This window comes from Copidosoma floridanum, unplaced genomic scaffold, assembly GCF_036245765.1.
Source record: "Copidosoma floridanum isolate Cflo_tuat_1 unplaced genomic scaffold, Cflo_Japanese_pri ptg000007l, whole genome shotgun sequence".
In the NCBI taxonomy this organism is placed as follows: domain Eukaryota; kingdom Metazoa; phylum Arthropoda; class Insecta; order Hymenoptera; family Encyrtidae; genus Copidosoma; species Copidosoma floridanum.
The window spans coordinates 11663383-11684816 of NW_028321884.1; the positions used below are offsets into that span (position 1 = coordinate 11663383).

The 21434-nt window shown below is 32.8% G+C and overlaps 1 protein-coding gene across 5 annotated transcripts in view; it reads right to left on the minus strand.

Moving 5' to 3' along the window:
* The window catches only part of step (cytohesin steppke), a 129123-nt gene that overhangs the window by 20472 nt on the left and 87217 nt on the right, over positions 1-21434 (minus strand). Inside the window, exon 1 of one of the 5 annotated variants that reach the window (XM_089588530.1) lies at positions 6757-6981. The exons of the other annotated variants lie outside the window; for them this stretch is intronic. The gene's annotated coding sequence lies outside the window, so the exon portion shown is untranslated. Of the gene's footprint in view, positions 1-6756; positions 6982-21434 lie in introns of those variants that run through there. 5 annotated transcript variants of the gene reach the window in all.

Consider the following 21434-nt stretch of genomic DNA (forward strand, 5'->3'; position numbering starts at 1 on the left):
CTTTGTAAGTTTTTTCCAGACTTTTACCAGATACAGTAAAAAGAAGGAGAAAGTAGTAGCACTTTGGTAAAAAGATATCGAAAAAATCTACTCGGGAAACAATACCTGGTGGATGCAATATTGTAAGGGTAAGCAAAGGGAAGATAGGGACATAAAAAATATAGACAGTCATGCACGCGATGGGCATGCATGCACGTGCATGGTTACAAAACAAACTGTGGGGGTGAAGTGGATGGAGATATAGTGCACACACGTTGACGTCGATAAGCGAGTGATTCCTGGAAAATTACCTTTGTATCGAAAGCTTTTACGAAAACAACGAGGGTGGAGGCGCGGTTAAGGGGTATTAATGGTTTCTTTTGTTTTTACACAGATGGTGGCTCGGAGTGGGGGATAATTTTGTGTTGTAAGAACATTAATAATAAGGAATTTAAGTATTAGCAAGTTTAATTTAATGTAATCAGAATATTATAACATTTTTAATTCGTCCATAAACCATTGCAATAAAGTTTCCAATACCATGTACATGTATTACCCCTAACAGAAATTATACAAAATTTTAAAAAGTGAAGAAAATTTTTATTTATTGAACTTTAAAATAGAAAGTAAATTATGTTAGGAAGATTATAAACAAAAAGGCGATCCGCCATTTTGTAATGGCCTCCATTTTGGACACACCACAATGTTGAATTACTACCGATCAGATATCAGAAAGTAGTTCTTTAAATTTTTTCCAAAAACCAGACTAATAGGAACACAAGTTGAGTAAAAGATATTAAAAGTGATAAAATATTTCATATGACCCATTTTCGCAAAAACTATGTAATATCAACTTAATTTTTTTGGTTAGCCCTTTTTTTGTCCTTTTGAACTTGCTGTGCTGCATGTGTTACAGCATTAGTGCTGTACGACATCGCGGGCTTCGTATTATAAAAATACAGTTAAAAACTGCTGGAAAGGAAATAACAATTCTATTAAAAAATAGATGGTGCGCGTAAGAAAAAAAAAAGAATCACATTTGATCAGGAAAGCCACATTAACTCCCTTGTAACAGCTAATGCGTGTTTATCGTATAAATGAATCGAAGAGCTTAAATACATGCCGGTGATGTTTTGTGGGCGTACGTTAGTGACAGTTACTTCTGTAGCATTGCTCGGGACGCGTTAATAGAGAGGTTGACGGAAACGAAAGCGCGTGACTTCCTTTCTTATAAGTGGAGAAGAATATCTGGTAATTTTTCTTTTTCCCGGTATATTTTCTCTGAATTTCATTATTGAATAGAAAAATAGAGCTCATATAAAAAGATGAAGATATTTCAGAGATATTTTACTCTCCAACAAAGTTAATATGCATCTAAATAATAAATATGATAATACATAAGATTTGTTTTGATCACAAAAGAAAATAATTTGGCTTTCATTATTTTTACGTTCATTTACCATAAGCTTATTACTTTGTTATATTTACGATTCAACTTTATTGATAAACTTTTGTACCTCACCCTTGTAATTTGTCACAATTTCTATCTGTGCATAATCACCATTAATTTTTTATTTAAATATAAAGGTTTAAATCACAAATTTATAAGTTGTTGATGAATACATATATTACCGTCTTCCGCTACAATTGTTCAGATCACGTATATTATCGAAGTAATTGATACAGATGACAATTCAATGATAACAACTTGTACTTTGGAGAAATGATTCATCGATAACGCCACAATCATTGGAATTAATTAACGAGGAACAATAGAACATTTATTTATCATCGATTCGACGCACATTGACGATCACGTAATCGTCATAGATGTTGCGGTTATAAAGTACGCAGCGTCTGCGAATCAGACGCAATAAAGACGAGCATCACTGATGGATGATATTACAAAACAAATTCTTAAATCTTTTAATTAAAGTATCCTAAAAATGCGGAGAGGAGGGGTTTAAAAAATGTTGTATCCCGTGGTCAACTAAGGAATAATTATTGCGATTTTGAAGCATTTTCTTGTAGACTTTTGCAAAGTTTTCCTCGAATCATCTATACATATAATTAAAGATAATTAGTATCCAAAAAAAAAAAACAAAAAAAAAATGTCTCCCTCAGCAAAAATGCAATGTTTTTAGCAAATAAAAGCTGGTGAGTTGATTTAACTATTTAGTTATAAAAAATTTAAAGAGTTTTTTTTTTTTTTTTATCAATAAGTTTTTAGATGAGTAACGAAAAATTTAAAAAAGTAAACACTTTACCTCAGGGATGTGACATTAGATTTTACTAAAATCACGTTGATAACATTTCATTAGATGATACAGTAAAACTTTCTCGACAACCCTTAAATTTCAGGACAGGCAACTTACCTTCAACTATTCCTCAACAATTTTTCCGAAAAAGCCCTGATATTACTAATAACTGTAAAATAAATCATCGTCATACTACAAAAGTTTCGTTCATCAAACTCATCCTCACTATTGATCTTCTTTTTTTCTGATACAAAAAAAAAAAAAAAGAAAGAAAAAAGAGAAAACAGTCACGAAAATCACGAGTTACCTACTTTTTCCTCTTTCTCTCTCGCGTACCCACATAATATCGTTCGGCTGGCTCTTAATCAAAGCACCGGAAGCACCTCCTTAAAAACCCCTATACACATGCATCGCCAAATACAGAGCCTGTGCAAGTTGAGTGGAATAGTATAAGAAAGAAAAGAGGAAGGAAGTCGAAGGGAGAGATATCGCGTGCGCGAGCTTTTGTTTCCTCTGCGCACCTCCGAATCGCACCACAGTTATACCCTTTCGTACACGCAACGAGACAATCCTCTTTTTTTTCTCCACTTTATATTTTTGCCGTTGCCTTTCGAGCCGGTAGTAGCGCACCTGCGTGAGAACCCTCTCGATGGATTCCTACGTTGATGTGTGCACGAGGGACGATTTTTATGTCCTCCACGTTGGGCGTTTACAAACGGCAAGGGTTGCGCGCGCGCGTGTTTTTTCAGCTTGCTGATGGCTGCAACACGGGATGTTAGGTGCCAAGGGTCTAAGATTGCTTGTTTGTATCGCGGTACCAATATGTTTTTCGATCGAGAAATTACAAACTTGAATCGAAACGCGGAAAATTTCTGGAATTGACAAATGGCGTCTTGATCACTTTGGGATGAACGACACGAAAACAAAAATTTACAACAATTGTATTTGTATTGTGCACAGAAGACCAGAGACAACTTCCTTTAATTTTAAACGGAATTATTAATGTCTGTTGCCACAAAAAAATTTTTGAAAGCTGCGATTCATGAATTATAATTGAAATTGCAACTATAAATTTAAGTAAAATTTGCAGGACATTCTACTCTAGATCCATATGCTATTACATACATTATTTTCGTTAAACTGTGTTTTGTTACACTTAACGATATAATGACTTTTTTATAATAAGCATTTTAATTTTTTCCAATTTACAATTATATCTTTGCCTCTTCTTTTTCTGCAAGTCTCTAGAATTAAAGATAATTTAATAAGGAAAATATATGGAAAATTAGGATCACGGACGTGTCACAGTAATAAAGTAAATTTTTTACGATGTGCGTATCGATGCGTAAGTTTATTACGTACATTTATATATGTGCTACATGTTCGTGACAACATCATGTTGACCCCATATAATTTTGAGTGAGCCACAGGATACATTGCCACGTCGAGACGGTGATTTCCGAGTGTCGTGACGCTCTTTAATATCTCTTTCGCGTCCCGCTGTGGATATAATAACTCACAACGAGACCAAATAGTGAGGAGTTGTCTCTCTTTTTTTTTTTTTTTTTTTTCCTCAAGTGTGTTTGCATATTAGAAAATATTTATAGCAGCTCTTACAAAAAAAGTGATTTTTATTTCTTAAGAAGGAAGGAGGCAAGGAGCTTAGATTACTTTGTTGCGAGTTATTTTTGGTGATCATCTCGGACACATGTATATATAAAACGCATCAACTCTCTCACCATGTACAGCAGCAATAACAATGCTGTCTCGCAAACTCCATAGCTGTACTTTGGTGTACTCGGAAAAAAATCGCTTCCAAAAAAAAAACGACAGTAGCGTCTGTGCAATTTGTACTACTGTGCGGTCGTGAAAATTGCCCCAACAGCAACGCAGCTATTCATCACCAAGCGACGCGACTGCAGTAGACTCCGCAGGAGCCTTCCCATTTTTCTCGATACTCGGGGAAACAATACCGCAGTAGTGAAAGAAAAAAAAAAGGAAGAAATAAAAGAGTTCACTCGCCTTATTATTCCTCGCTTCCGAGCCTTTATTAAGCCTCTGGGTGAAAGGGAAGGAAAAAAATAATAATACTGCTCGGACTGTCTATTTTTTCGTCTGTGCAAGACACGCGTACCGCTCGTTGGTTTTACCGCATACCAAGAGAAAGATAAGAGGAAAAGAGGGAGGGAAAAAAGGAGAGTGGATGCGCACTTTTGCGAGCAAAAGTTGGCAAGCAGAGGACAGAACGGTAAGAGAGTGATAGACGAACCACTAATCAACGCCAGTGCACTCTACCTCCTCTCCTTTTATTCCTTCATTTTGGCTAATTACTGCAAACTCTGCAGACATAAAGGCAGACACATGATGTACTGTGGAGTAAAGTTACGGTCGAAGAGGGAAATGGTTATTTTTTATTTTATGGTGATGGAATATGTGAGATATATAAAGGTCGTTTCGCTAACTGCATTGTTCAATTATTTTGAAATTTTCTTATTTTTATTTTTCATGTTTAGGGTACGGAAAAATAAATTGTTACATTAGGCATTTACTTAAAACTTTTTGTTGATTTACTTTCTGAGAATAAAAAAAATTACTTTTAAAATTATTTTCAAAATTATACAGCATGAAATTCATACTTTTTTACTTTAATAACTTGGCCAGTTGAATTAAACGCATCAATTTAAAATATAAATATATTAACATGATATTGGATTTTGAATAGTATAGATCAAATAAATATTTATTAATGGTAATGTCACGTACGATATCACAGTGTTCGTCATAAAATCTGTATTTGAACTGATGAAAAAAGTAAGCATAAAAAATCTTTGAAAAATCATATATGATCATTATTGGAACTAATTAACAAAATTAATTTCAAATTATTTAACTAAAACAAAAATTTTATTAAAAAGAGCAACTAGCTTCAAAATTCAGATTTTTATTTCTTTAATTATAATATTTTACAAAGAATATTCATTTAAGCTTAAAAATTCATAATAAATATTTTAAAAATATTGAAAAGCTAAAAATGTACTAAAATAACAGAAATACATTTTTTTTAATTTTGATAATATACGTGCCCCTGAAACGTATATTTACAGACAGTAGGCAGTTGATTAAAAATGAAACGATTTACAATCACTTATTTAATAAATTTTGAAAAACTTTCAATAAAAATCTGTAACAAAAATTTTGAATATTTATCTTTTGAAGTTATAGATAGTAATGGAAAATTTATTAAAAATATTGAAGTATAAGATAAGTGAATAAATAAATACGCTTGTCTTTAAAGAAAAAATTTTTTGGAATTAGATAAGTACATATTAAATTCAAATTAATAAAATATTTCATTTACATAGATTAAGGTATTAGGGTGATAAATTTATTTTAATTTACTGATGCTAGTTTAAGAATAACATGTTCCGTAATAAAACAATAAAATATTCATCGAGTTATGAAATATGTAACAATAAAACAAGTACTCGTCAATGAATCTTTATAAATATTTATTTATTATGAATTTATTAATTAGAAAACTAAAAAATATGTATTAAAATTACTGTTAATTACATATGTATTAAAAATATGTAATTGTTTATTTCCCTGTAATTTTATATCTAGTCAATAATAAAATAACAAATAAACTGTTACGTGGGAAAGATAAATATTAATTCAGATAAAATTGACCTTCTATACATTTTATATAAATGCTTGTGTACTTGAACAACTATTTGTGTATTTATACCACAATTAATTATTAATTGAAATAAATATTATACAATATGTATTTTTTATTTGCTCCTAGAGTAATCGCTTTAGATAAACTTTTTTAATGAAAAAATTTTTTTTTTAATTCATATAACATTTACTCGAAACATAATTATGACTTAACACATTTTTTTCAATTTAAGTTAAAGCTTAACTGATTTCGAAACAAAAAATTATTTGTATAAATTTTTCAGTTTTTTACGATAATCCTCGGAAAATTTATCGTCTTCAAGCCAATAAACTAACAACCAGACCACATTATTTTGTATCAAATAAGTACAGTACTTAATAAGTTTAAGGCACATTTTAGCACGTTTTAAAGCACAAATAATAAAATCACAATAAAATAAGCCTCATCGAGAATACAACAGCATCCAGAAGTAATACTAAAATCGTCAAGAAAATAATTCCATTTAAAAGCAGCTCTGGTGTATGAAAAAATCTATTTTATATCTGCCCGAAAGGCACTAAGCAATAACAATACAAAAAACGAAACCACAGCGCTAATATCTCTATGCCTCTTCCTGCTTTCGATAATGTTTTTTCACTACGCAAATCGAACGAGTGATAATAGTGATTCATCGTGTGCAATCTTTGATAAACACACAACTCTATTTTATGCACCGACGCTCTATGAGGGCAAAAAGTTTAGTGCACGTGTATAAGTAACAACTAAAAGACGTTTTGCGTCATCGTCAACTCTATAAACGCCGACAAGCCGCTTGAGTATACGTATATATATATCCACCAACGGGCAATTGAAACTGAACGAAACACACGTAGATATTGTACGCTGTCAAAATTTTATTTTTCTCTTCTTCCTTCCTCACCGCGCGTTATCGCCTCCGATAATATTCCACATGGAACGTCATTCAAGCCATTCACCATCAATGGGAAGGTTGTTCGAATTGAATAAACTTTAAGGCTGAACTCTTTCTCGAGAAAAGTTTTGTACAGTGTTATTGTCATGAGAATAAACTCACCCAGATCTCTATTTAGTGTTCTAATAGCATGTATTGAGCTCTCACCTGAAACAGAAAGAAAAAGATTACCATTAGTTACCGGAATATTGTAAAAATTTATTTAATTAAACGCGTGATTTAATATCTTTTCATCGCTTGACACGGATTCTAAGAAAAAATCGAGAAAAAATTCGATAACTCAATTAACACCGTTTGACACATCGGTTTATATCGTCTGTATAACGTGTACATCGTCAATTAGCAAAACGTTGGTGCATCGACGCGTGTATGTACGCACACCCAAATGCGACCCAAATGTATACATACAGGCGCGTTGAAACGAGTATGTCGTCAAGCGACTGTGAAACCCTTAAAAGCACCTATACGCAGCCGTTCCATTTGCAAGAGCAGCTCTTGGACGGCACAACCACCCAGTGATAAAAGAGAAGAAGAAAGTGTTCGCTCTGATGAGTCTTCGAAGGCGCGCGCGTGGACTCAATTTTCGCGTGTACATATACACATACATGTAGCTATGATTATTATGGGTTCTAAACGACAGACGCTCCACTTTTCCTCCTTCGAATGACGATGACCCGGCAAATTGGATTACGTGAGCACTTTTTGTAATCGAATGTATGCTCAAACGAGCGCCGATCCTCATGTATTGTGTGCATAATGTGTGTTTGCAAAGTTTTGTTTTTCCGATGATTAATGTGAATCGGGAGATTAGATTTTGTTTGCATAGGTGTGTGTTAACTTACGTGTGACTTTGCCCACTTTTGTTTTCCTAACCTACATCGAAAAAGATGATTACGATTTCGAATTACGTTAATTCATCTATAACGCAATTGGTTCGAGTTGATGTGTCGTGACTACACTCGATAATTTTAATTGGTATTTGGGTTGATGGAAAAAAAGTGTTGGTAGCTGATCACTTGAATAATTATTTTTAACGCATAAGTTATTATTAAATATTGTTTATCATTAATTAGTAAGTGAGACTAACAATATAGCACGAATACAGAGTAGGTTTATGTAAAATGCTCGAACAGACGGGCAAAGTACAAAAAAATGTATAATACCATAAAATCTGTTTAATAATGACACTTTTAAAATAAGTAAGATGGAATAGCATTTAGATGAAGATAAAATGAAAATATTGGACGAAATGATTTTGACATAGCACTAAGATTTTAGATTAATTTAATTAACTAAATTTTTTTAAAAAGTAAAAGTTAGTTTGTTTGACATTAATTGTAAAATCAACCCAAAATCGAATTCGCCCTCGAGAGAGACGGTAATTAAGTTTTGCTTGTTCGGAACTAAAAGCTCGCCCCGTGCATAAACACGAGGTCTGCGCGTTTAAAATTCAATGGATGTTTAGTCCCAAAGGTAAATATCCCCCGAAACTTCGCGTCGATCCGAATAAACACACGCGGAGAAATGGAAATTTCGTCCATTCAATGCAATAGTTAACATCACTCTATCGGCAATTCAGATTTTATCTTTTTCCCCTTTTTTTTATTCAAGGAGCTGTATGAATTTCGGGGGGGGGGGGGTTTCTCGGAAACATCAAACGAAATACGAGGTAAATAAACGCTGCGCTATGCTACGTCGATAAAAGTTGAAATCCGCCGCTTGCAGCGAATGGGAGCTTCATTAGCACGAGTAATTAAATATTGTTTGCGGACGAGAAATTTCAAGTTCCCGTGATATTACGCGCTAGTAAAGTTTGCTCTGAAAAGTTTATGGTCACGATGTACGTACAGAAAATTAAATAAGAAAACTCTCGCGGTAGCCGTAAATTTAGTTTTTTTTTTTTTTTTGCCCTTTTTCAGTGGTATTCAATTATACAGTTGTAAATATGCTACAATAAATGAACATTTTTTTTTCTTTTTTTTTTTTTAATTCATGAAAATAATTTTGCGAACCGTTAAACCCTAAGCATAGTAGACGCAGTTATTTACCAGCGGCTGCACCGTTGAAATACTTGATTGTATTTTTTTTCTCGTGATAATAACCCATAAATATTCATCTAAAATCCTACATGGAAAAATTACGCACGCGATTTCCCAAAGATATCAAATAACATATTTATTGCACATCCACAAGTAGATACAAATATATTACAACCGTAAGTATCCCACGGCTACTTTCCAATCGTCCGAACGCATATAGTTCACAATAAAAAAAAAAAAAATATATCCTCACACCACATAATCAAAGAGAAATAAAAAGAAAACGGAGCAACGAAATTGAAACCACACCATCACCACCGCTGCATCTCTCGCACAAATAGGCCCAGTTATGCTGATACCCGGTGTTTTTTCACTCGCATACGTATGTACTCATTACGGACGTGCATCAGAGAAAGAGGGGAAGGGCACCCAAAAGCCAGAAACGAATCTCAAGAGAAGCCTATATTTTACTCTGCGGTTAATCGACGGTCCGTCGAACGTTCGGGACCACTGAAGGAGCTCTGCCTGCATCTCTGGCCAGAAACATATATGCACACCTGTACGAGGCAAGCTCAGCGCTTTCAAGCTCCTTTCAGTAACGCGTATGCGTATGTTAGACTTTCGTGTGCACGTTAATGCGATGATAGTCAAGATTGACGCGCCAATTTGAGATACTGCGCTACACAACACATTCACACGTACACGGGTGCCTAGGAATCGGAGAGTTGCTTGTAATACGAGGTCACGCGCGTTAAAATAGCCGAAACGAGAGAGGGATGCTGGTCAACCGGCTATACTTTCATGGGTTAGTGCCGACAATATTTCGTTCGCTCTTATTATTCTTTTTTTTGTACTGTCGATCATGTTTTTGGCTCGTGTATGAAGAAATAATGTTTCATGTGCTGGTTAAAAGCAAATTTTCATTTTACCATGTTGCCGGTAGTATTATTTATTGTACAATAATATACTTAAAATGACTAGGAGGCAGGTTTATTTTTTATTTTACTATTTTTTTTATCTCATTTCAATCTCCCAATGCCTACTTGGCTTTTCCGATCATTATTAACAAATTGGCGAATCAATTTTGAGAAAATCAAATAAATGAACAGTTTACTTTTTTTTCATGAGGAAGAACTTATTAACAATCAAAGTCAATCTTTACTATGAGGGATGCTTAAAACATACGAGTTTTTTTACAATATGTGATCAATTTTTTAGAAAACAAAAAACCAATTTTGCAAAATTAAAAAAGTTAACAATTTCCAGTGATTTTTTACGATTGGCAGTTTATTTTAATAAACATGGCAAATTTATTTCAAAGCATTTCTACTGAGTAATGAAATATTGTTCTTTAGTATTACATTAATTCTTTACAATTAGTTTTAATAAGGTTTCCTACATTATTTTTTGAAAACAAAAATAACTTAATATTAGTAATAGGCATCGTTGTACCATCCACACAAAAAATACTAGATATTTTATGAAATTCTTTACAATGAAGTATTTGAAACCATTTTTTTAAATAATGATACATTAAATTAAATAGGATGATTATGTAACTCAAAAAAGCTAAGAACTAAAAAAAATTATAAAAAAATAAACGTATGGTATAATGGTATTCTACATAAATCTCAATACATCTGTTTATTATAACATAGATTATTATATTAAAATATACTAGTAATTAGAAATATGAAAATAAGTAAATTTGTTAACTAATAACTCTTGCATTAAATACTTTTTGAACGTTTAATAAATTTATGACAATGTTTAAACATAAACATATCGAATTCTGTCGTTTTAAATATTATAAAAAAAATTGCGTGCAAAAAAATTGAGATACATTCGCATACATATTTATCGATGTGCGCACGAGCGAAACTCTCAATAATTTACGGCGTTTTGTATGTATCCGCGTACGCGATATTCGCATTAGGCGAGCACGTTTTATCACACGGAAACGGCCAAGCGCATTATAATGCTGATACAGCCACAGCATCAGAGAGAAAATTCTGAATGATTCATGCACCACAGCCGACGAGCTGTCGGAACATTTTTGCGGCACGAGAACTTTTCTCTCGCGATTTTTACGCCGGATGTGCTGTTGGAGCGATTAATTTTTTTTTTTTCAGACGTGAGAAAAGAGAGATATGAGGGGACAGCGAATGTGTTTTAGGCATTTGAAAGTGGTGGTTGATTAAGAATTACACATGTGTACATCAAATATCACTTAGTTAAATTTTCAAATTGAGTAAATAAAATGCATGTAGATTTGGGCATGATTACCTTTTGAAATACTTTGTAAAGTTATTTTCACCTAAAAATGCACTATTCGTGCTAAAACTAATTTCTTTATAATACTTATAGCATAGTACTAAAAAAAAACAATGCATTATACATTAAAAGAAAAAAAAACATTCAGAAATAAAGTGTCAAATACTTGAAAATAATATTTGAACATTTGCTCAAAATCTGTTGTTAAACAATGAATAGTACAACTTTTAGCAAAAAAAATTTTCATTTATTTATTTGTTATAAGCAGTAATAACAAAAAAAAATTTCAATCAATAAAAATCTTGTATTAAGTTGAAAAAAAAAAAAACTTATTCTGAATTGTTTGGAAGTCTGTAAAATAATTTTTCCTCGTATTAAGGTACACTAAAAAAGTCAACACCTACATACAAAAAAAAAAAAAAAAAAATAGAGTCACTCGATTCTTACGCACAATTTTTGTAACATAAATATCCAGTTACGACAAAAAAAAAAAAAAAAAAAAAAAAAAACGAACAAACAAAAAAACGGCAGAGCCGACGTCAGCGAGTTATTCATCTAAGCACAAAAAAGCGACACTAACCAGACAGAGACGCAGAGGCCTTGTAACTAGACTCTTCCCTATACCCTCCGCGTGCCCTTCGGCTACTTCATCCACGTCCACACTATAACCATCATCGTCTTTCGCCTTGCAAGTGTCAACCGCTTCCATCCCCGTACACGATACTAGTTCAGGAAACAGAAAACTCGTCACACGCTGTACTACCATAAAAATGATCTTCAAAAAAAGGGTTAACTACGTGGATCTCTGGAATTCCCCGTTACACAGCAAACAAACCCCATGCGAATAACAGCTACAGTACACTTAACCGGTCATCAAAAAAAGGACGTCGTATAGTTGTCGTTGCTTCGAAGGCCTCTCTTGCGAGGACGACCTTTTGCGCCAGAGGATGCCCGGCGTGTTTTTTTTTTTTTTTTTTTTGTACAGCTTGCAGTGCTGGTGCATACTTGGACGGACATACAGGTGCGCTGAGGCCGACAAGTGAGCGACACGCGTCTCCTCTCTTTCTTCGGATTTCGCATGAGACGACGTGCAGTATATTACGCGTGTGTGCTATACATGATGTAGGTTCTTTGTCAAGGATTTCTTCTTTTTTTTTGTCTCATTCTATGTTTATGAGAGATCGCTTGGATTTTCTTTGTTCGTCATAATTACCCTCTAAATTGGAGGTATACTGTGGGACTCGTGCTTTGAAGTTTTTAAGGTATATGACTAGATTAAACAGCGAAAGTTTCTAACTTTCAAGTTGGTGAAAATATAACAGCGTACGTACATAACTTAGAAACTAAATTTTGTACAAAAATCACGCTATGCGACCCGTTTAGAGGTCTTTTGGATGCTTCATTGTTTTATGATGACCTCGGTTTTTTTATCTTTGTCAGCTGAATGAAACTATGAATCATTTCTTTTCTAAACTTTCAAAACGCATCTCGTAAATAAATAAATGTCAAAAAATATACTTCTTAATGTGAAAAATGTATTATTTTCTTATTGAACTCTAAAAATGTACCGTCTTAAAATTAATTTTCAATAACAAGCTCATGTGTTTATTAAAGGTTATTATGATGAGGTGATACGGTCTTGAAATAATTTTGAGATAAATTTTTTAAATTTAAAATTGTGATTAAATGTTACGAAATTTTTTAAATTGTATGACATATATTTAATTATTAACGAGATAAGTTGTTCTTTATTTTATCTTACAAAGTGTAATCAAATCATATAGTATTTTATTTTATTGTGGAAATATTTGATAGTATTTGATTATCAACAGTGTCAAAATTATTTTTACATTGTTTAATGGGATGTCATGAAATTACATATAAAATCAAACAAAATCATTATGTCTGAAAGTTTTACAACTTTACATCTTATCATTTTAAATAGTAATACTAATACCGGTAAAGAGAAAGTATTATTGGTAGTTACATGTTAACTTTTGGATTTTAGAGGTGATATTTTTTCATTCAAAATTGTTCTCATCCATAAAAATCATGAATTTATTGTTATCGCACATACGTGAAAGAATTTTTGATACCCTCGTATGGAAAGGCAAAAAATTGTTTGGAATATACTCAGAAAGGCGCACTCTTATACGTGGTAAATTATACTGAATTCCACGATAGCGTCCATTTGGTTGCACGCCCATTTCATTGTGATATCCAGGTCATTTAGCGCATACATTATCCTCACGAAAAATGTGCACCATTAAGTCACTGGATAATACTATGCGTCGATGCATATATTAATGTACCGTTTTTGCGTTGTGTGACGCTTCTTGGCCCAATAATTGCTTTCGATTATGAAATTAAGAGAAGAAAAAAAGGATCAAAGTGAAAAATATTATTCTTGTTCCTTGTAATATTTGGATGGAAGCTGCTTTTTTTTAATTTCACGTGCAAGTAAACGAAGGCTTTTGAGAGCACTGCAGTGCAGATCGTGATCGATCATTTCGTTTTCCGAGAAGGAAATATATACATATACCACATAAGCGCATTCCGATGCATATTGACCTAGACTCGATGGTTTTGGCAACTATGTCGAGAGGAGAGAAAGTTATTTTTTTTTACTTTGGCACGCAAACAAATGTAAGGTTGTTTTTTTACAAGTAACATGGAAATGTTTGAAAAAATAACTGAAAACCGTTTGTCATGCTCGATCCATTTGGTAGAAATTTATCGACATCGAATAGATTAAGTTTATAACATAAAGTTCTGTACTATTCTTACTAAAAATTTTCCAACAAAGCACTATAAAGTCGCAAACGCACTAGATTTAAGCTAGATGATGTTTTGATATCAATTAATTATATTGATTTATCAATAAAAGTGGACATACTCACAGTACATTTTGAAAGTACGTATAAAATTAACTTTAAAATTTTTTTAATAAGTAAATAATAGTGTGTCTTCAAACTAAGTTCAAGTTGAAAAAACTGTAGGAATTAATACGGCAATTGTAATATGCCTGGTTAATCATTTTTTTTTTCTTTTATATTGATTTATAACATTTTGTATACATTTAAAAAAAATTTTTTTATATACTGAAGTAAAACTTTGTGATGAATTATAACTAAAATTAAATAAAAAAAATTTTTCTTTAACTTTAATAAAAATTGTTCTTATTATAATATAATATTTTTCAACACTAATACCTTAATTATTATAACTGTTGTATAATACCTTTTCATAATATAAATTCAGTTAATCTTTAAAAAAAGTTTTTCGTCTTTTGGTAAAATGATTCGGATATTTAGAACAAATATAAAATTAAAAAAAAATTTTAATATGTATTGGAATTTTTATATTTACCATAATTGAAGTATTATTGTATGTGATGAATAAATTAATTATACTAATTGATAAAAATTTATAAATAGTTTGTAATATACAATAAAATAAATGAAATTATTCAATTCTTTTGTTTTATTTTAATTTGAATCTACAACTAATCTTTTTAATTTAATAAAATTTAAATATTTTTCTAAAAATGTATTTCCAATGAGATATCCAGCAACATGCAAACACGTAATTAGTAGAAAACTATCAACTTGTAAATGCATTTATGTATCTTTAGATACCGAATACCAGAGCCACAATGCTTTTTTTTTTTAACTTTTTCTATTTTTCTACAATGAAATTCCATACTTACGCATGTAATAGCAACATATAGGTAACGGTAAAACAAAGCGACCCGAGCACAAGTCAAAGCCATAACCAGAAAGTCCAGAGTCCCGAAGAATCTCTGCTTAGTATACCACGATGCTTGAGGCTCCTACCAAAATCCAGGCCAGCGAATGCTGCATGTCTTATAGCACGGGACGATCTCTGTACCCAAAGGAGGTTTTTATTTCTCCCCAAAGCAGCTATTTACTCCTGATGTCAAGAGCCTCGCAGTATTATTTACACGCATACGCATGCGGTTCGCACGTCACGAAACAAATCGCCCGCGGTCGAGAAATTAATCGTCACAAACGAGCCGACGACGCTTGCCTTAACTCACGCGTATGTAAGTATACGTATATATTATACGCGAAAGGGACTTTTTTTTTGTAGTCCAGTCTTCAAGGTCGGACTTTGTTGGCCGCGCTCGTGCGAGACTGCCATACACTGCCTTGTAATTTGCATCCTCGACTCTGTCTCGCATAACTTAACCGGGCGTGTTTCCGTATGACTACGGTTTCTGTAGCTACACATTCGTCGAAAAGCTTCACTGTATAGGGCATCTAAATTATTTTTTACCCAGAAGTGCTTGTCAATCGTTGAGGCAGTCGTCATTGGATTAATAGAGCTCGTGTTTGTCGAGTACAAAATGCGGATAATGTGCAATGGAATTTTTCGCCGAACTGCGTTGACAAAGTTAATTAACTTTTTAAAAACTATTACAGTAAAATATTGTATTATGCTTTAAAGAAGAAAATAGTTTGGGAGAAAAGAAAAATATCGCAGTATTTGAAAAATGTATTTAAATATTTATTTTAAAATAATGTTTACTATAAACGTGTCGAACTATCTTAGTGGAAATTTTTTTTTATCAATTGTTGTGTCATTAGTTTAAATGAATAAAAAATAGTCAACTTTTATTTAAAAAAAAAAAAAAAAAAAAATAAGTATTTGAAAAAATTATTAAAATATTAAAAATAAACTTATTTCCTCGAAAATACATCGCACTTTTTTTTATAAAGGAAATTTCGATGAATATTGTCCGAAGTTTTAGAAAATTTATTCCTTTCCATTTCCGGAAAAAAATTATGACTTGAAAGCGTTTTAAAATCCATACAAAAACATTATAATTGTGGCTCATTCTGAACGTGTGTAATCATACATCTTTTTTTCTATTTTTTTTTCCCCTTTTTGACGACTGCTACTGACATTCTTCCTTATCATGACGACGCTGCACAATAAAAGACAACACATACAATTAAAATCGATACGAGATTTGAGAACTGCCTGTGGTCACTCGGTTTAATACCATATGGACCATATCAGACGTGTAAATCAAATGATATGTGTATAGTTGTTACGTAGTTGCCTTAAAGAAATCGAGTCACACGAATCATTTAAAGGTTCAGAGTTCACGAGCTTCAAGAATGGCATACTGATGAACATCGTTTTTGCGTTTCACCTGAGCCATATATACCTGAGGGAATAAACGTTTCATTTTTTTTTTTACTTGAGATAATTAGCTAATGAAACTCAAAAAGACGGTGAAAAAAGTATTGATTGTTACCTTATCGTAACGTCAAATGATTACAGTGTCAGCGAAAAAAAATTGAATGAAAATTTATCTTTGTGATTTTCTGAACTTTACAACCAGACGATTACATAAGTAAAAACGATTTAGCTAATCTGACTAGCGACTATGTCTGACTAATTAAACATTATCTTATTGTCTAATAAAATGAAAACTGAAAGAGTATCAATATTTTATGACTTATAGAAAAAAGACAATAAGAAGAGGAAAAAAATAGATGATTCCTATTTAGAAATTCAGAAGTTTGTTTTACAAAAAAAAAAAAAAAAAAAAAAAAAAATCAAAACATCCAAGGAAAAACATACGCTTTTCCGTTTTTCCAAGACTTTGACACGTGCGTCACAACAATAATAGGCTTGCACCTCAGTAGAATTCAAATGAAAGGTATAAGTATGCATGAATCAGCCGAATGTAGAGGTGAGGCAATAACAAGTTTCGCTGTGTCAATTTCGCATCAATATCTTGGGGAAAAGCATATCTTTCTAAAAGTTTATCTTAAAACATGGCTTTACGAACTCAATCGTTTTTTTGAAAAACACCTCATGAAAAAGTTTTTTTTTCTAGTACATCACCTAATAAAATTTAGTAAAAAAAATGTTTAATGCTTTAAAAATATTTTGAATTGATGGTCAATAAATGTTCTTAACGACATAATGTTAAAAATTACGTTTATTTCAGTATTATTCCAATAGATACTTTTTTTTTTAAACTGTAAAATGCTGCATATTTATACAATTTTGAGATTATAATTTCTTTTATATTCATCTACCCAATGACAGGAAACTATTTGAAATAGACTTGTCGTACACCTTATCGACGATATGAAGTAAAATCAAGGCATATAAATAATATTTAATAGCTTCAGGGAAAAATAATTCTAAAGAAATACTACCACTTGTCTTCACTATTTTCTTGTTAATTGGTTTGTTAAAATCCTTATCTAAGGTATCAATATTAAATAAGTTAAAGTAAAAAATGTGTCAACAATAATTTTTTGTCGAGTCGTAACGATAAATTACTACTTAATTAGCACGATACAGCTCTGCATTAGTCAGAGTGTTTTCTCGTTTAAATTTTTTAATTTTTTTATCGCGTCGTTTTTGCTTTTCGTACAAGCAAAGTCGTTGACTTTTTTTCCACTTTACGCTATTCCAGCAGTACGAACTCAACGAATGCCTCCCGGACTCTCTCTAAAAAAATACGACAAACAAGCCAAGAGAAGCGCATCTCCTCGGCCTCTTTTTTTATCTCGCACCATTCGCTCGGCCCGATGACTTTATTTTTTCCTTTTCGCCCGTAAAAAGTATTCGGTTGGGGGGAAAAAAAATAGCAACGTGCGATGGTTCGGTGGTAAAACAAAATTTCACCAGACGCGTAACGTAAACACATTGTCTTCTTATATTTTTCCGCCGTGCAAAAAAGAAAACAACCGCTCGTGACTAACCCTCGAACTATTTTTCGGAACTCGGGCGCACGCCCGCCGTGTATTGATGCGTGAAATTCGAGATGAAGGAAAAAATAAATCTCGAAATAACTCGTCCTTTTCCATCATTCCACTGTACGAACGATTGAAATTTCCCTCGACTCCGAATTGTTCTTTATGAATTCAAGTCTCACCCCCACTGATACGTCAATACACGTCAGAGTCAGTTTGAGCGATAATTCTCAAGGTAACCGATCCAAGATCGCTCTTTGATCGAATGGCCAGTTTTGGCCATTAGAAAAAAATGATAACTTGAAAATACGAGTTTCAATCTCTATCGACGTTATACATGTACCAACAATTCATTGGCAATCGATCATCATTCGATTTCCCCGGTGTTACTCGAGTTTTTACTCGTTTTTACCAATCACGTGACCTTGGCTCTTTCGAAAAATGAATTCCGGATTCCGAGTCTCTATTAATAACGATGACGATCCGGTGACAGGCGATTTTTTTTTATATAGAAATATATATCTCAGTGGAATAATGAAAAAATGACGGAAAAAATTTATGGAGAGGTTGCAAACAGTTAGTTACATCATGTTATCGAATCTTTTAATCCTGAAAGTGTGGACTTTACTACCTGATGACAATTTAGTCTTTTCATTGATAACAATGAATTGAACTCCATTACTTTTATGAAAAATGCAACGTTTTGGCGTGCAAAATGCGACTGATATGTTTGTATTATATGAGCAAAAATTTTATTACAAATAGTTTGTCCCAAAGTGACACATAAAAACAAATGGTTGATGTGAGTCAATATTAAATTCAATTTTTTATAATTTTTAACTATACGATGACACCACATAAACAAATGTGTTTTTTTTTAGAAGTCCACAATTTTTATATTCACAGCTTCGTTATACAATAAAATGACATTTTCTTTTCCAGACTAAAATCGCATTTTTCATTATTTTTGTAATATACAGTATCTGTATTAAAATCTTTTAAAAAAAAGTTACACTTAATGGGATCTTTAACCTTTTCCCAAAACGAACTTTTACAAACGCCAATCTGCAAACTCAGTTTGTCATACTTATCCCTATTAATTTTATTGACAGAATATATTACTATAATTATAAATAGCTATTGAAAACCAAACAATATTAATTTGGTTACAAATCAGCTGCAATACCTGATTAAATATGCCAAACAAAGACTATGACACAACATTTTTCTAAATCAACCTTTTTTTTTCGATTTTTAAAATAACATAAATATTTAAAATATTCCTTTAAGATAGCAGATGAAGAATAAGTTCACATCTCAGAATAATATTTCTCAAACGTGTACCTCAACGTTTCTAAAAATTTTTACGACAAATACCACAACCCACAAACATTTTACTTACTAGCATCATCACAAAAGAATTGTAAAATAAAAAATCCATAACTTTTAAAGAGACACGAATGTACGTGAAAAAAGTTTGTCCGAGATTCCCTTTCTGACTCGCCAACCAACGAAAAGATTAATCATTTCCACTCGTTGCCCACCTATCTCTACTCCCCAGTTATTTTCGAAACGATAAGGAGCCAACGAGTGAACTCAACTACCAGCGATAACTTACACGAATCTAAAAAAAAAAAAATTGTAAAAAATGTGCACTCACAAAATTGTTGAACCAACACTCGTGACTTAAATTTCTCGAATTTTTTTAAAATTTTGAATCCACAAACGAGAAAAAAACACTTAAAAAAATCCATCCGTCCCTCTCAAAATCACCTTTCCAGCATTCGTTACTTTTCAACCGACCAGCAATAAAAAAAAAAAAAAAAAAAGGAAAAAACAATCACCTCGTGTCCAGACAGCCAACCCTAAAGACCGAAGATACAACAAACCAAAAAAAGGTGATTAATTGGCGCCGCTCCAGCGCGAGCGCGAACTCTGTCGCGGCCCAAGAAAGAAAGCTCCTGGCGCTTTACCAAGATTCATGAATTTACTCTCAAGCGAGCCTGATGCGCCTTTTTTTCGTTCCTTTTTTTTTCTTTTAATTTAAGTTGTTTCGTTTTCGCGTATAAATCTCCAAATTTTTTGATTTAAAGTTTCAAATTTCACGCCCAGGTGTCGTATTATACGCCAGCGCAGCCTCTGTCGCTCGCACGGATGCATCAAACTCTTTTCGAAGTATACAAAACGCGACAACTCCCTTGCATGAAAGTCGCACACAAAAGTACATACTTCAATCACGTGCACGTGTACGCGCTCACGAGGATTGCAACGTCACTTTTATCGTGCAAAACTTTATTGAAAGAGGGAGTGACTTCTAGGCACAGCGACAATTTCAAGATCGACGTACACACATGTGTGTGCGTGCTGCGTGTGATATATATAGGATGTTTTCCCTAACTATGGGCATACATGTGCACCCAAACATGCAGTGGCTTACCCAACATATGCGTAAACCTCTTAAGGCCCCATGTGTACACAACACACATATATCAAGCAGCTGCGGAGAGAGAAGCGGACGATATCTGCAATATGGGGGGAGATCAAAGCCAGCCTCCAATTAAATGTCAACATTGTGTGTGTGCGTGTATATAGTTGAGGACCGCCGTCTACATAAAGCTGATTGATTAGCAACCGGGGAAGAGAAGGGAGATTATCGGTTGTACGTGGCAAAGGTCACGTATACGTGTAATCGTCGGCTAAGTGTTTGACGTGTATCGCGTTTTGGGAAGGTGGTCGATTGGATTGTGTTTCTTTTTCGAATTTGGTAATCAAAGTCTTGGCGGACACACGGTACAATCTAAATGGTAGTACCTTGATTTTAAGCAGGAAAATGGTGGAATTCCGAAATATAATTTGAGACATTTTCCAAGTGTTTCTGCGTATTAAAAAAAAAATTTGAACCCATACCAATGTATTACATACCATTGTTTCATTCAAAAAAATATGTACAAGAAACAATTTAGGATAAGTGATTCCACCGAGTCGTTTCTATAATCTTTTTTGCAAAGCATTTAGACTTAAAATTGCGTAAAAGATTCCTTGCTGGATAACAGGGTAATTTTGGTAAAACCAATTTGGGGTTTTCAAAATTTACTGTAACAGACTTGTAGATTAAAATAATTATGAGGCATGAAATTAAAGGTTATGAGCTTTTATGAATTAGCAAAGACATTTTTCAAGTTTTGACAAAAACTAACAAGCGAAGCTACCCTGAGAGTCTTTGCTTCAATGATAGTTTATCAAGTCGTGCATGATTTTCAAAATAAGTAGAGAATTTCTTGTTCTTAATAGCTTCTCTATATATGTTATCTAAATGTTTTATGATTATCTAGTTCTACACTCATAAAAATGGATAAACTTTGTGTACAAAGTAAAAAATTATCAGCAAAACGTAAAATAACAGATGGTTGCAGACTAGAGACAAAAGATCTTATAGTGACCGTGAAAACGGTAAACTACACGACACTTAAACACCAACACTAAATT